Source organism: Lathyrus oleraceus, chromosome 2 (genome assembly GCF_024323335.1).
Source record: "Lathyrus oleraceus cultivar Zhongwan6 chromosome 2, CAAS_Psat_ZW6_1.0, whole genome shotgun sequence".
Lineage (NCBI taxonomy): Eukaryota > Viridiplantae > Streptophyta > Magnoliopsida > Fabales > Fabaceae > Lathyrus > Lathyrus oleraceus.
Window position 1 is genome coordinate 147,209,477 of NC_066580.1, and position 7,499 is coordinate 147,216,975.

At 39.5% G+C, this 7,499-nt stretch overlaps 1 non-coding gene across 1 annotated transcript; it reads left to right on the forward strand.

Annotated features, from left to right (window-relative positions):
* The first annotated feature begins 1,866 nt into the window (after nt 1-1,866).
* On the forward strand, nt 1,867-1,973 carry LOC127124939 (small nucleolar RNA R71). Its single transcript, XR_007804413.1, has one exon. It is a non-coding gene; the product is annotated as a small nucleolar RNA R71 (small nucleolar RNA).
* The last annotated feature ends 5,526 nt before the right edge of the window (nt 1,974-7,499 follow it).

The following is a 7,499-nucleotide window of genomic DNA, read 5'->3' on the forward strand; positions in this document are numbered from 1 at the left end:
GTGTTTTTAATTCCAAGTTAGGTTTCTTTGGGCATGGCATGTGGTCGGGTGTAAGTGCTAAGCATTCGCTTAGACTTTCGTTTTGGTATGATTCATGCCAATTGTTGTCTTCAAGGATTGGAGGGATTTGGATTTTCATTATTTCAGAATACGTGGTTTCTTCCATCTCCATCTCTCTCACGCATTCGTCTATGACATCAAGCAAATAACAGGTGTCGTCTATAGCTGGCGCTTGTAAGAATTGGGTTAAGATGAATTCAACCTTTTCCTCTCCAACTTCGAATGTCAGCTTACCTCTCTTTACGTCGATGATGGCTCCGGAGGTAGCCAAGAATGGCCTTCCTAGAATGATAGGTGTACTGGCATCTTCTTTAATGTCCATGATTATGAAGTCGGTAGGAATGTAAAATTGACCTACACGAACTGGGACATTCTCAAGTATACCGACAGGATATTTAATCGAACGGTCAGCTAATTGAACGGACATCTTTGTCGGTCTTAACTCTCCCATATTGAGCCTTCTACAAATGGTTAGGGGCATTACGCTAATGCTGGCTCCTAGATCGCATAGAGCTTTGTCTATGACAAACTTTCCAATGACACAGGGTATGGAGAAACTACCCAGGTCTTTTAGTTTGGGAGGCATGTTGTTCTGGATTATGGCGCTACACTCGACAGTAAGTGTAACTGTTTCGTCATCCTCAATCTTTTTCTTATAGGATAGGATTTCGTTAAGAAATTTGGCATAGGAGGGAATTTGTGTGATGGCTTCTGTAAAGGGTATCGTAATGTTTAATTGCTTCAGAAGCTCAACAAATTTCCTAAATTGATTGGCAGTTTTAGAACTTTTGAGTCTTTGAGGATACGGAATGGGTGGTTTATAAGGTGGTGGAGGCACATAAGGTTTCTCTTTCTCTTCGGCCTTCTGGGTATTATCTTTTGTTTCCTTTGGTTCATTCACCTGCTCAGTAGAGGTTTTATCTGGTTTTTGGTACATGGCAGGGTTTTGGTCTCGGATCTACGGGTCCATCTACTTCTTTTCCACTTCTCAGTATAACGGCATTTGCATGTCCCTTAGGATTAGGTTGCGGCTGTCCAGGAAATGTTCCAGCTGGAGCGGCTGTAGATGCTTGATGTTGAGCCACTTGTGAAATCTGTGTTTCAAGCATTTTATTGTGGGTGGCTAAGGCGTCTACTTTGTTCGCTAGTTGTTTAAGTTGCTCGCTAGTATGTATGTTTTGGTTCAAGAAGTCCTTGTTTGTTTGAGCTTGAGTAGCTATGAAGCTTTCCATCATCAACTCGAGATTTGACTTCCTAGGCATGTTAGGAGCATTATTGGCTGGTTTTTGATATCCAGGTGGAACAACTGGTGTTTGTCCAGGTGCATAAAGGGCATTGTTATTCTTATACGAGAAATTGGGATGGTTTTTCCAACCAGGGTTGTAAGTATTTGAATAGGGATTTCCTTGTTTGTAGTTCACTTGATCAGTTGGGACTCCTGCTAATATTTGACATTCTTGTGCAGTGTGTCCAGGATTTCCATATAGCTCACAGTTTGGAGTTACAGCAGCCACGGTGGTTGCGGGTGGTATGGCCAAGTTATCTAATTTTTGGACAAAGGCATCTACCTTTGCATGAACATGGTCAAGGCTACTGATTTCGTACATTCCACCCTTAGTTTGGGACTTTTCCACTGGAGTTCGTTCACCTCCCCATTGGCAATGGTTTTGGGCCATGTTTTCAATGAGTTGATAGGCTTCAGTGTATGGCTTATCCATAAGTGCACCGCCCGCGGTAGCGTCTATTGTAAGTCTTGTGTTGTACAGAAGCCCATTATAAAACGTGTGAATGATCACCCAGTCTTCTAGACCGTGATGTGGACATATCCTCATCATGTCCTTGTATCTCTCCCACGCTTCGTAGAGAGTTTCCACATCTTTTTGCCTGAATCCGTTGATTTGAGCTCTCAGCATAGCAGTTTTGCTCGGCGGAAAGTATCGGGATAAGGAGACGTTCTTCAGCTCCTCCCATGTTGTAACGGAGTTGGAGGGCAAGGATTGCAACCAAGCCCGAGCTCTGTCTCTTAGAGAAAAGGGAAAAAGGTGCAGTCTTATCGCATCTTGAGATACACCATTCGATTTACAGTATCCGCGTACTGCACAAACTTGGTCAGGTGTTCATTAGGATCTTCTGTTGGATTTCCAACAAATTGATGTTGTTGGACGGCTGATAAGAGTGAGGGTTTCAGCTCGAAATCGTTTCGATTAATAGCGGGGGCAGCAATGCTGTTGTGAGGTTCTTGTTGAGACGGGGTAGCGTAGAATTTGAGAGGACGATTCTGTGGTACTTCGTTAGCCATGTTTGGTTTTTCTTCTGATTTAAGAGGAAATGAGATATCGGGAATACCGTACTTTTGTTGATATTCGTGTATTCGGCATCTCACGTATATGAAACGCTCTAATTCAGGGATTGGTGGTGCTAAGTTATCGCCTTGTGAGCGAGTACTTGGCATACAATCAGGGAAAGAAAAGGAGAGAAGATTAGTTTTCGTTTTTTTACCTTAGTCTATACCGTGCAATGGAAGAATCACACTATTTGACTAAAACAGGTCCCAGACAACGGTGCCAAAAACTTGATGCTTTGTCTGGCTATATATAAAATATAGTCTGTCGGGTGCTTGACTGCAAGTGCACAATCTAGTCGGTTTAGTTTTAAAAGATATCAATCCCACAGGGACCTATGGTCAAACTAGTGATGCTAATGTCACTATGTTTAGCTAAGGGAATAGATTAGTAAGAGTTCGGGGGTAATATAGTAAATCTAAGGGAAATTTTCGGTTTTAAGAAAGAATAAAGGGAAGGAGTCAGTATGCAGCGCATTAATCGTCAGGGATTCGATAAGTCACCGGTGAATAGTTTAAATGTCAAATATCTCTCAGTAGAAAATATTTATTTAAAAGACTTTATCTCACACTCTCTTGGTTGTTGATTTGGCCTATAACTTTAAGTTAGAATGTATGCTCTCGCTGTCCCATTTGAAGTCAAAATTACTTTTTGAAAATAAATAAATTCTAATTGTTTTTAAAGTGCTCTCGCTGTTTTTAAACCCAATGCCTAATTTTTACTATCCAGCTCGAGCCTCACGCTCTCGCGATTGTTGGTTCTCACCTTAGTTAATTTCCCACTCTCGTGGCAAAATCGTATTAAATAGCTTTTCATGCTTTTGTGATAAAGTTAATTAAATTTAGATTAAAAACTTCAGCCTAAAAGGTTATTTGAGAAAAAAGGGTTTTCACCGGTTATTATTAAATCCCATCAAATTAAGTTGCTACATACCGATACCGGTAGTTTAGCCTGACATATTAACTAAAGCAATCGCAAGGCATAAACAGATTAACTCAGCGGCAAACATGCTTATAACAATAAATAGGCAACAATAATAATAATTCAATAAAACCTGGATATCGAAGTACATAGTATAGCGATTCTTGGAGCACTTGAGCAGTCCTCCACAAGTCGGTAGGCTTTGCTTCTTCAATACAGATTACTACTTAAAATTAAACAAAGGTGTAGTAGATCCCCAGTGTAGGAAACTACTACTATGGCTAACTGAAAAACTAACTGGAAAAGGGAAACTATGAAAAGAATGGCGAATACAATAAGGCAACGGAAACAAGGTTGCTGGAAAGAAAGAAAAAATGCTGAATGCTAAAAACTGGAAATTAAATTGCAGAGCGTCAAATCAAAGTAGGCGTCCCCCATTTTTCCCAATTGAGTCTTTTATATAGTGTCCATTAGTTCTTGGTAGTTGAGGAATTCAAGGAACACTTGGTCTTGAGAGAGGAAATCGTGGAAAAGTTTAGGGGAGGAAATATAGGCACTTTTGGGTGCCTGTTGCTGACTGTTTCAAAACGTAAATTCTGGCCTCGTGACGGTCGTCATGGGCCTGTGACGGTCGTCACAGGCTGGGTCGTGACGGTCGTCATGAGCCTATGAAGATCGTCACATCAACAAATTCTGCATTTTCTATTTTTCTGGTTTTTCTGTGCTTTTCAACGTATTTCTTCTTCTTTTTCTTCCTTTTCTTCATTTTGCTCTTTAGTGCATGGAGATTCAAATACCTGCAAAAACAACACGAATATTTGCGCAATAATCGGGATATTAATCGAAACGGTGTGATCTTTGAGTGAAAATGAGGCAATTATCTGATGTGTTTTCGTGTTATCATTTGCTTCAGAAGTGGGGATCAAACTCTTAACGTCCACACCTTACTATGCTCAGATAAACAAGTTGAAGCGGCCAACAAAATAATAATCATTTTAATTAAAAAGCATGTGGGCAAAAAACCTAATAATTGGCACAAGACACTAGACCAAGCTTTGTGGGCTTGTCAGAATTCTCCCAAGGAAGTGACAAATGCAACTCCGTCTCGATTGACGTTTGGGCACGACGCAATTTTTCCTGTTGAAATTTACTTGCAGTCATCAAGAATACCTTCTGAGATATGATGTTAGATGAGTTAGACGACCTGGATGAAGAAATGATGACTGTGTTAGACATACTCATAAGGCAAAAGGAAAGAGTGGTCAATGCCTAAAACAAGAAGGTAAAACCTAAGACCTTTTTCTTTGTTAACTTGGTTTAGAAATTCATTTTTCCTATGGATAAAAAGGATAGAGTCCTAGGAAAGTGGTCACCCAATTGGTAAGGTCCCTTTCAAATCACTCAAGCATTTTCTAACAATGCCAATGAGGTCGAAGAAACCATCCCAGAACGTCGAACTCTGAGGATGAATGGGAAGTACCTGAAAGGGTACAAACCTATGTTGTAGGAGATTAGAATAATAGAGTAATTAATTTAACATAAATCAAGCCAACATGGTATTCATAAAAGGGTGCTAAAATGGAAAATGTCATTACATTAAATTCATAAAAAGGAAAAGATGACTTAAAACAAAGTGCTCTTGATGTTCTTGAGACGTGTTTTCAAAAGGGTGATTTTATCATCAAATCGAGAGTCTTCAAGCTTCAACTCTTTGATCTCTTGGTCCAATTGAAGAGCAGTTTCCACATGTTTGATGCCAATGTGATCATCTCGATCAATGAGGTCTTTTGTGGAAGCCAACACTGAAACCTCCAGTTCTTTCTCCTTTTTCCTAAGATCTTTAACATGCTTTGTTAGTCGTACAATTTATGCTTTGCATATGGAGATTTGTCCTCTGTAGGGTGATAACTGGTCTTGACCTTTTTGAAACATTTCCTCCAGAGCATCCATTTTCTATTGTGATGCTACACTGAGGTCTCACTCCTTAGTCAACCTGTCAGCTTTTTATCAAAGAATATCAACATATTTATGTTTCTCTGTAATAGATTGGTATATTCGATAAAAAAGGGGCTCAAACTCTAATATGAAGGGGACTACAGACTCAGGAATCTTTTGGCCACTGAGTTTCTTTAGCAGCTTCCTAATATCATACTCGTTTGAAGGGTCTGGAAAAGACCAGTCCCAAAGGCGTAGGCTTTTAGTTATTAGACATGTAAACATGCAGAGTCCTCATTGAGATTGCTTTCAGTAGCTGAAGAGATTAAGGAGCGACTAAAAATGCTCATGCCTCGACTCATGACCAACTTTCTTAAATCCTCAACAGGGTTTTGTTCTTTGATAGCCATGATAGCTTCTCAACTGAGGGAGGTGTTGGATGAGGAATCTTTTATTGGTGGATGAGTAAGAGTTGTAGCTCCAAAATACTTGGTCACGCCAGGTTGTGATTCAGTGCCAAGGGTATATACAACTTTGCTTGTATCCTCCTTCGATTCAGGTCATATGTCCTATAGGTATTTATCATCTTTCAAAGGAGTATCCTCAAAGTCTTCAGAGTCTATAGAGTCCTCAGAATCCTCAGATAAGGCATCCAGTTTCTCTTTTTTAGAAGCAATTGGACCTCCAATCGAGTTATCAATATCATCAAATTTGTCGGAGTCTTAATCCTGTTCAGGAAGTGGCACATGACTGGTTTTTAGGGTTGGGTTAGTGATTTGGTCGCCATCCCTGATCACATCTTCATCTTTATTGTCCTTAGTGGCTTCAGGATCATAGTCCCCAGTGTTGGTCAGATGCACAGAGTGAGAGCTAGTGTAAGGAGGCGTCGACAATCGATGCTAGAAAAAGAAGGTTGTTTGGGATCCTTCTCAAGAAGTGGACCTCCCTACAAAATAAAGAAAACACTCAGTCAACATAGCTAAAGCTAGTATAAAAATATTAACAAGACCAACATGGACACCAATATCGTCTTGAGTCTTTGGTTGAGAGGTGGTACCATAACTAAAGGGGTAATCTTTCTTGAGCTTTTTCTTCTTCTTTTTCTTCTTCTTATTCTTATTCTTCTCAGTAGGTCAAATCTCATAGGAGACAACAAGAGTTGGTTTAGGTTGAGGGACCTCTATTTGGGTAGGCTTCAATGATGGCTTGACATCCTCCTCCTCCTCCTCCATCTCTTGAGTTTTCTGGAAAAAAGGGAAATAATCTAAGACAAATAGAGAAGCAGAACTAAAAGAAAAACAGAGTCGAAGTTTCAAACTCGAGGTTTCATTGATGGTGTTGTAGGTGTTTCCTTCTTGCTTTTCTTCAACAAATGAGGATGAGCGGTTGCAGTAGTCACACGCTTTCGACCCTGGAAAAGAAAAGCATGGGTCATATAAATATATGTAAGCTTTTAGCATTAAAGTGAAAAAGATGATGTGCAAACCTGTTTTTCCACTTAGTCTTTGACAAGGAATTTTTCCTTTGGCCTTGCCTTCCCTTTGAGGAAAACAACAATTGACGTAGTTTCCTTCTTCTGACTCTATAAATTGAAAGAGAGTTAGATTTCTTCTATCAAAATTTAAGTTTATAAGAAATGTTAGTATTACCTGTGTCGTTGGGTCAGACTGGTCACCGATGACAACATCCTTTGTATTTTTCTTAACATGAACAACTATAAAGAAGTCTGACATAATTAATATAAGAGGCATAAAAGGAAGGAAAGTTCAATCTAACAATCATTGATGCCTCACCATCAACACAGTCAGATAAGACTTCGACGTGAGTAATGTCAACATGAAGGTGACCCCAATAGTTGTGTATGTCGTGCTTGGTTGGAACCACTCTCTAGGCAAGTTTTTTGTAAGCATTTTCTAAGTCCTTCATAATATTTCCACAAAAAAAACATCTTGGGAATGAAGGCGAAAATGCCAAGGCCATTTCACATGAAGGCAATGGTGGAAACTTTGGTTTATAGAAAAACAAAGCGAAAAGATATGTATCCTTCACATAGGGAGGATACTTTATCTTTGGTAGTTTTTCAATAATCTTTTCTTTTAAAGTAGCAGTTGCCTTAGAGATGGTTCAATGAAGGTCACGAGGGTTGTACATAGTCTTGAAGTAGCATTGGAAAGTGCAAATTTCTTTAATGTGTGTACCCATACCTTCTTTTAAACTTTTTCTGCAAGGAAACAAAAGTGT